The sequence below is a fragment of the Betta splendens genome, chromosome 5, assembly GCF_900634795.4.
Source record: "Betta splendens chromosome 5, fBetSpl5.4, whole genome shotgun sequence".
Classification (NCBI taxonomy): domain Eukaryota; kingdom Metazoa; phylum Chordata; class Actinopteri; order Anabantiformes; family Osphronemidae; genus Betta; species Betta splendens.
The window spans coordinates 16,999,839-17,009,159 of NC_040885.2; the positions used below are offsets into that span (position 1 = coordinate 16,999,839).

At 44.4% G+C, this 9,321-nt stretch overlaps 1 long non-coding RNA gene across 1 annotated transcript; it reads right to left on the reverse strand.

The window, feature by feature from the left end:
- Positions 1-1,786: 1,786 nt before the first annotated feature.
- LOC129604125 (uncharacterized) lies at positions 1,787-8,096 on the reverse strand. Its single transcript, XR_008694780.1, has 4 exons — positions 7,818-8,096; positions 4,853-5,186; positions 4,659-4,717; positions 1,787-3,174 (listed from the first exon to the last, which is right to left on the reverse strand). It is a non-coding gene; the product is annotated as an uncharacterized LOC129604125 (long non-coding RNA).
- Positions 8,097-9,321: the final 1,225 nt, after the last annotated feature.

The following is a 9,321-nucleotide window of genomic DNA, read 5'->3' on the forward strand; positions in this document are numbered from 1 at the left end:
GCCAGCTCGTCCCAAGGCGGCAAGTCAGCACAGGCCACATATATTACAACTACGCAACCACATTGTCATTATTACAATATAACAACAACTATCACTAAATGTTGAGTCTAAAGTCTAAGGCAACTTCATGCTTTAGACTTTTGCCTGAAATAGAAATGAGATCAGTTACTCCTCCTGTGTCCAACTTGCTAGCTTATCTACTGTAGCACATAAGTCGTGTGAGATAAAAGTGCCTTTGCTGTACGTGCATTGTTGATTTCATGTCAACAATGCATTGCTTCCACGCAACGAATGAATGAAACCCTTGGCTAATTTCCACCCGAGTGAACTGACAGCTCAAATTCTCCGCTTCACAATGAGAGACTGGAACTGGATCTGTGCCCTGGTGCACGTAGGCTCCAATGCAATGTCTGTGTCACAAACCAGGGCGCATCACGGGCCTTCGTGCAGATCACGGCTAAATTAAGTGGAATAAACAAGCTACATTTTCAGTTGCTGTGACAGTTTCCACACCTAGAGTCAAACCAGATGGTTGGATGGTTTTTGAAAGATCGATGGAAAATTACAGGCATACAGGTCTGTTAGAGTTTTCATAACATGCTGTACAGTCGTGGAGTCCCGTAGCTCAACGTTTAGTGTAGGTGTACGCACGTTAATCAACCCACTAACCCAACTGATCATTCTTCCTTAAAGCTGATATCGATAATGTACAAAGACCCACGAGGGGAAATGCGACAGCAGGATGTGCATGACAGCATCCACCTGCTCGCCACACTTGCATCTTTGCTGGAGCTCTTCCGTAACCCCCGCGTAGACGCAACACGGATCCTCCCGGGAGCCTGGGCTTGGGTCTCTCAGAACACAGGTTTGTTTCCTGCCCTGCTCGGCCTGGGCTGTGGCCCTTAAGAACACAAATGCATCAAAGGCCTTCTTTCATCGCGGGGTCATAGAAGTACATCTCTGGTGCCTGTTGTTCCTGTCACCGCTGTTAACAGAACATGTGAGATTAGACCCCGAGATGTCAGTTGCCCCTGGTGGTCTCCAATCTGTCCTCAAGATTTATACAGTAAAATGAAACTTGAGCATAACATGGCTAAACTGGTGGGTAAACAACAATGGCATGCATAGAATTTCACCTTTCTGAGGGTTTAATTGAAGTTTTTCACCAGAATAAAAAAAGAAAAAGTTAATATGTATGAATAAGAGCTTCATCAGTAACAAATACGTTTTTCCACCTTTAAAATCTGCAACTTAGGAATTTCTGTGATTACTATATATCAGAAATTTGCAACTTCCTGTATTGCAGACGTAGTGAAGTGTTGGAGCAGCCGCGACCTTCACGTGCGCCATGTTTTCTGTCAGACTCTTTGACCTGGCTGCTCTTTTCCTGCCTCTTCTCTCGTAGCTGGTCCTGACATTCGTCTCCGTTAGCGGGATCTCATGCCACTGCTGCCGCCTGTCAGCACTCTGTGGGGACATCGCTTCCAAAGCCATGCACTCACTCAATCCAAGAAAACGAAGGCCGGCACAAAGGAGCTCAACCGAATGTCAACGGACACATGAGCTCAGATAACCTCAGCCATGCCGTGCCTTTCAGTGGCCACTGATTAGCTGGAGTGTGTGTGTGTGTGTGTGTGTGTGTGTGTGTGTGTGTGTGTGTGTGTGTGTGTGTGTGTGTGTGTGTGTGTGTGTGTGTGTGTGTGTGTGCGCACCCTCACACGTTCACAATAAAGCATCAAACATCCTGCACGGCTTTAACACAAGCATATCCATGTTGCACCATATCTCCCAGGCAGCACAATGGGCATATCTGCAGCCAGCACCAGTGTAAACTGGACCTTAGTTCAGACCGACTGCAGGAGCCGCCAGGCTGGTTCGTTCATCTACAGCCTTTACTGTATATATTAGTAGGTGACTGAGAGGCGATGTGATGTGCACTTAGGGGCCCAGGGTCCATCGGTTGCAACATACAGTTGGTGACAAAGTCCTTTATGATCTCATCTCTCCTTGCCTTTATTTCTCGTCATTGAATAATGCAATAAACCGGTCAAATAGGAGGGGTTTTGGTTCGTAGCCAGAGTCACGGTGACGTAAGAGGAACCGTGAGGGCGAGCAGCAGGATCAGTACGGGACCGTAGCACATACGCTCACACGGTAACTGTTTCAGCAGCCTCTCAGACACTGTATGGGTCTGTTCACGCTGTAAAAAGACGAGCCAGAGGCAGGTCCTGACTGCGAACGCTGTAACTGACAAGCTTCTACAAGTCCGGCCTCACAGCAAAGCAGCCAACTCAACAGCTAGCAACACCTACTCAGCCTTAACAACCCTCAGCAAAATGCTTAATCCTAGCTTTTTGTAAGACTCTATTATATCATATCTTAAACCTACTGTAAGTTTTTAGTCATAATGTAATGACGGTCGTAAGTGACGACCTCTCTCTGAACCTTGGCTCTCGCCTCAGCTCACGATGTTTTCAGGTTTTAAAGTACCAATAGAAAGAAAAAAGCTTGGCCCAAAGCTTTAATCCTCTTCTCAGAAGCACCATACACTTATTACAGTTACTGTGGTGATCCTGCAAATCTGAATTCCTGCCGGCTGCTTATGACTGCAGCCCCCTCCTGAGAAGCCTTAGGCCTAATGCAGGTTGCAACAGCATGATTTCCTCCATCGTCTCTCAGCATCTCTGAGATCCTGACCCGCGGTCAACGCGCTCCACCTTCTCCATCACCTGATTTCCCAGCTGCTCCTCACTTCTGAGCCCGCTCGCCTCTCTTGCACTGCTTCTGTTGGGAAGTTGACAGTGCGTGGCCCCCAACGGACTATAACACAATCTTGACTTTAAACTGGTGCGCTTCAGTACATGCAGACATAATGTTGCAACGCTGCAGCTTCCTGGCAGCCTTCACTGCCCTCTTCTCTGCTTTGCTGCTCCAGACGAAGGGCTCCCAGTAAGAACCACGAGCTGGAGATGGTGCCTTCCTTCATCAATCCTTCTTGTAGGTTCCTCCAGGTTCAATATAAACACAGTACACATCTCAGCCCTGTGGGCAAAGACCCTCTACCTTTTTTGTCCAGACGAAGGTCCAACTTGAAGGACGTTGCTCTTATTTCACACACTGGAGTGAGGAGCAATGTTTAGGGTCCGTTTCCTCCTTTTACTCCATCACATTGACCTGGAAACATCAGCAAAGTTTTATGATGATGCTTTATGAAACACAACTGATATGACATCAGCTGGATTGTAGACCGGTTTTGATTTAAGAGTCACAAACAACTTTATTGTTATTATTTGTGCAGTCCTCATTTCCTTGTTTCCTCTCTCCTCATCTTTTCTATGCTTCATGTTCCTTTTCCGACAGATTCTAGGTGTCAGCCTGGTTTTTCAGCTGCTGTAGAATTTTAAGTCTGCTTTGTTTTCATGCTGGTATTACTGCTTGCAGGATTAACACTAAATATGTTACGTAATGGGAAAGGTGGAATTCAAAGAGACAGGAAAACGTAAGACCGTGCTTGGCATAAGAGGGCTGAAGCTGTTTCTGGGCACAGTTAATGCTCCCTTTGCTGCGTTTGATAAGACTCAGGCCAATTCTCGCTCTGTCGTCACAGCTCAGTCAGGCGATCGCCCAGTTTGAACAAATCATTGTATTGATGCCTGTTCGTCAGCGGATGAAACCTGCAATCAGGTCATTAAGGCCCAATAGTTTTTCATCATTGTTACTCACAAGGCTTTAAATTTCTGAGATCAGCAGAACATTTTATTAAGGGGGTGAAGGAGTGAATGTGTATGGATGCACATATGTCGTCTTGTCCAGCAGTCACATCCACCTGGGCAACAGACGGCGGCGTTAAACTGTGACCCGGAGTCCTGGCCTTTGAGACGACGCGTCACCGCAGGCTTTAGCAACCACATTCCACTACGTTGCTTGTCTGAGAGGTTGTGAAAGTGAGCGATAAAGCACGGTGGGCAACAAAGCATCAAAAACAATGGCCGTGCAGCCGTTCTCAGCTTCTGGGCTGTGGAGCAACGGCAGGTGTGATGGGGTTGCTCCATCCTGGGCTCCTGAGCAGAGGTCGCTTTGCAGAGCCATCGCTCTAAATCATGGGAGCACAGTCGCAGGACGTTGCACAAGCCTTTGGCACAAACCTGAACGAACCAGCTGCTTCAGCCGTAGCCAGAGTTTGAACCCGTTCTGATTCTCTCCAGTGTGTCCCATCCATCTTTGCAAATGGACCTCGGCCTAACAAGGTCTTATTCAGTGTAACTGCTCTGCCTGCCCAGTGCCCCTGCAGAAACTCAGTTGACCAGGCAGCAGGCTGGAGGCCAAGCTACGCTGGAGCTCCCGGCCAAATTGCTGACACACTCCTTTCCTTTCTCTGCCGGGCCCAAGGGCTGCAGCCATGGTGCCACTGGTTCCCTGAGTCCATTCTGTGTCATTAAGACAAAGCATGGAGATAAAGGAGGCCAGCGTGAAATATAAGGCATTAATGTAAATGTTTAGTGGAGACTTTCCCATGACCTTCGTTCCATTGTTCGTCTGTGATCACGGAAGCGCCTACAGATTTGTGAAGTGAGGCCCCACAGTCGCTTTGAATTATGGGGCTACAGTGACGCTACTAATCACACTTTATATGCTTAATTCAGTAAGAAAGAAAATACCTGAAATATCTCCTTGGTTCTGATCTTGTACAAACCCATTCCCATGATGATCCTAAAAACTTGAAGCAAAGAAATAAAGGTTAATGTGACCCATTCAGAAGCATTTGAAAGAGGAAGAGCACAAAGAGGGTTGGGTTGCTGTTGTACAGTTGATTTACAGTAACTCAGCTCTAATAAAACCAGAAGGAACCTACTTCCTTTTCTTTATCATTATGTCCAATTAGAAGCAACGTCACTCCCACCGCCGCCTCTCAAACCGTGCAAAACACAAAAACAGATTGTCACAAAGCATTAGTGTGGCGCTGAAGTGTTTGCAGAAATCCACTGGACCATCTCTGGGTTCTGCAGCTTGAGCCAAATGAGGTCAGAGGCGAACAAAGCCAAACGTGGACATGCAAGGAGCAAAGCAATAAAACACGTCCACGCTCTATTCTTCTGTGGGAAAATTGGTCTTCAGTCTTTAATTCTTTTACATGGATGTAATTTAGAAGATGAGACAGTGGTGGATGTGTTGCCTGCACAGTTTTCCTAAAGACAGAGGCAAAATTATAAATTACAAAATAACACTCGGCTTTGATATAGAAAGTCTTATTATTCCATTTTATATGTAAAGAATATTATTGTATTGTTTTTGAATAGAGTTGTGAAAATGAACTACAGGCTTAAGCTTGATCCTCTTGATTATAAAGTTCAGCGGTCCTAAATACTGGCTCTGATGCAGCCAAGCACAGGAGAGATTAAATAAAACAAGATGGAATTAACCTTCGATAATCAGCCCACAAACAGGTTTGGGTTGGAAGACTGTGATTGCTGGAGGCGAGTTAAGACCTGTGGCTGTGACTCCACTCGTGCCGGTGGGAAACCTGACGCTGCTGTTGACGATGCATTATTAAAGCAGCAGCACAGGACAACACGGATCCAGGATCTGTGACTCTCGTGTGACTGTAACCACATACACATCTCTCTCTCTCTCTCTCTCTCTCTCTCTCTCTCTCTCTTTCTACCTGTTGCTTTTTATTCCATCTTTCATTTCATGCTTCACCCGTCGAAAGTGAGACTTGAAGGAGATGACTGAAACGTCCGCCTCGCCACTTCTGCCATTATTTCTTTTTAGTTGGAAATGAGTCAGGTCAAGTCATTTTGTAACCTCACAAAGGAAACTGGAAATGAACACGACGGAGGAGCACACGACTCAGCTCGTCTACTGTGCAGTGACAGGTAACTTCAGCTCATCTACTCGTCTTGTGTTAAAGTCTGCTTCATTTCTATCAGCATAGTTTATTTCTGTTTCTGATCATTCATTTCATTCATTCATTCATTTTACTATAGTCTCATAATGATCTAAAGACCACACTAAGCAGTGTGTTGCATTTGCAGTAATTCTGAAGACTTTTATTACCTCGACACGACAAATGAACCTACCACCTCCTGCAGGATTTTGGTGTCTAGGTGTTCATGGTAGACGTGCACCAAGTCTTGTGCTCACACTCTCATTCATTCTATGTGAGTCACCAGACGTCTCATCACGATCAGCCTCTTCACAGATCACAGGCCCTGTGGTTAAAGCCTTCACCGCGCTCACACTGACAGACTGGAAACAGAAAATGTGTGCGTGCAGGGTGGCATGCAGCACGCGCCGCCGTAAAAAACAGGCCAGGTGTCGAGTGAAATACAGATCAAGCTCATTTCTATCAATCTAATGAGGATTCTGAGAGGAAATCGACCAAGCGTCATCGGACGTCAAGCGACTGTCGCGTCACCTACGCAGTTCCTTAGAAGCCAGTTCACTTCCAGCTCAGAGACTTACGCGAAAAGGAAACACTTTGCTTTTGATATATAACAGCCAATTCGTTTCCAGTAAAATATAATTCAATTTTTTGTCGTGTACTTCCTTCCTCACATAAACACAATCCACAACCAAGCAGCATAACAGCTACAGTATGAATAAATGTCTTAATAATAAGACTCAAGCAATGATACTTACGGTATTAATGATATAATGTATCAGGTCAGTAAAATCCTGATAGTGTGACAGGTGTGCGTTCACTGGGAGCAGGATGTTGTTACCTGGCATTTTTAATCTCTTAACATTTTCCCACCGGCATCAACCTGCACACTGAGAAACTGAGAAACTGAGAAACGCTCCCCTTCATGAAAGACCTAAACATTATTATTTTATTACTTTATTTCTAGAAATATTAGAACACTCACTATAATTGAAATGAACGCTTCACTGTTACCTATTAGTTAATGCTAACAGCTCTTGTGTGAATTGAGGTGGGTCCAGTATATTAGCAGGTCGCGCTGATCAACAGGAGCATTAATGGGTTTATTATAGGTGGTCTAATTTTTGTTGCAGGAAAGTGATGGAGATGGACAGCTACTGTTTAACAACAGGAGAAAAGAAGGTGTTTATTAAACATTCATGTGCTCTTTGTCAGGACTGGCCATTGTTTGTGTGGGAACTGATATGACATTGATTTGAAGTGTAAATTGCTGACGAGCGAGAAGAAAACGACGAGAGTAATGGAGCCAAAGGCGAAACGCAGGCACGGAAAGCAGCAGCCCACAAATGGGTGCATGAGCTGTTCACTGGCAAGCGAAGGCCCCGCAAACACTGGACCCTTGTTCTTGGTCCACACACATCGCTGCACACTAGCCGGCATATTGTTGGGTTGATGGCAAAAATCCTATATTTTGATCGGGTGTGAGGGAATTGAAGTAATGACTGTGTTCACTGGGATTTTGCTGAGAAGTGGAGACACTTTAAGCTGCCGGCTTTCAGCTACAAACACTAAAGGCTCTCAAAAAGAACCACGGGCTTTTATTAAAGAATAAACACAAGTAGAACGTGTGAGACTGATAACTAAGGGTGAATATGCACAGAACAACATGTGAAGTCATAGTTCATTAAAAAATTACATCAAGAGCCAGGAAAGGCCAAACACACACTTCTTTGTTGGATTATCAGCAGGTTGTGTAACCTCCAGAAACGTGTGTCATCCTCTTTTGCTCCACGCAGACCCTGTAGTGCTACAGATTGTGTAACTGTGCTTGTAAATTGCTTGTAAAAAGTGTAAATATTAGTAGTAGTGATGCAAGTGCAACATGATTAAGTGTCCTACGCAGAGCTCAACGCACAGGATGTGACTCTTTTACCTTTTGGTGTGAGCTGCTCCTATGCAGCAGGGAGGGGATGTCTGCCCCGGCTGAATCAGACTAAATATCCTTCCTCACAATAGTCATCCCTGCTGTACAAACACTGACTGAGACAAATCGTCGAACTACCCAACAATGAGGAGAAAACTGAGAAATTCTTGAAGCAATAAATAAACTTTGTTGCTACCAGCCACTCTATCGTCATCCCCAACCTCTTTCATGCAGGAAGCGCAGTTCAAACAGGCATCAAGGTGGTGCTTCAGAGAAGAAAGGAATGAAAGCAAACACACGACGACTGGCCCGAGAGGAAGCAGCGGCACACAGCCTTTGACTTGAGTTTTCATTGTTTGGGGGGAACAATTAAACTTGTTCCTGGATGCTATTTTAAACACCTAGCTTGAGCCAGGATAATTCAAGGAAAGAACTTTCAGAGTCCACTGCTTTCCACAATCCGGTTTAATGCAAAACTAAAATTACTGGTTATTATATTGACTTTTTCAGACATTTCTTTAAACGTAACTCTTGCTTTAAATAAACAAACCAAATTGTGCATATTTCTAACCATGTTCAAAAACATCAATTCTACAAAGGCACACTCATTCTATTTTTTCTTTTTATGTGATGTCTGCTTTTTATTCAAATATGCGGCTGCTCGAATGAGCAGAGTGGAGCTGAAGCTCAGTAAGATGTCCACAGACTGATAACGTGGTGGCGCCCCCTTGTGGAGGAAACACCCACGAGCTCAGTAGCTCGTCTTCCAGTTCACTGTGGTTTGTTTTAATTAGGCCTCTACGTGTATCAGCTGATCCTCTGGTATGATAAATATGATGTTTGCTTTTGTTGAGTGTCTCGTTTAAATGCTCTGGTGTCTCATTTTGTTTGTGAACTATTATGTGGGTCATTTCAGGACTCAGTTTGTATTTGCAGCCATCAAGCCTGTTTTGAGTCATGAATAATTCACTATATTACAACATAACCTGGCACAAACAACTAAAACGAACAAGTAACTCAGAGCTGGAACAATTGGGTCAAATGTTTTTTTTAATTTTTAAATGGAAGTAGGTCATAAAAGTCATATGGTAAGTACTTAATTAGATCAAGTGAGGTCACAACTTCACTTGTTCAATGACCTCTAGCTGAGCCTTCTAGCACTGAATCTCCCAGGTTAGTCCTGATTACTCATGTTAACATCCATCTAGAACATAATACTGCAGTTAATGCTCCTTCTGCCCGTTTTTGACTGGTGATGGTTTGCAGCCTGCTACGACATGAACTGTGAGCTGGCAAGCTTTCATATGATATATGTATCACATTATTGCCCCTATTTAAATAAACTACTGTATTTATTCCCCCCGTGTTTTTGTTTTAAAATTATAGAGGATTTGGACAAAGACACTTCCACCACCAGCTGCTAAATAAAACATTTGCAAAAAAAAAGCTTTGTTCCAACTTCAATTAACGAGAGCTAAAATCGTAGTCACAGTTTTAGGTTTGGCTGTTAGGT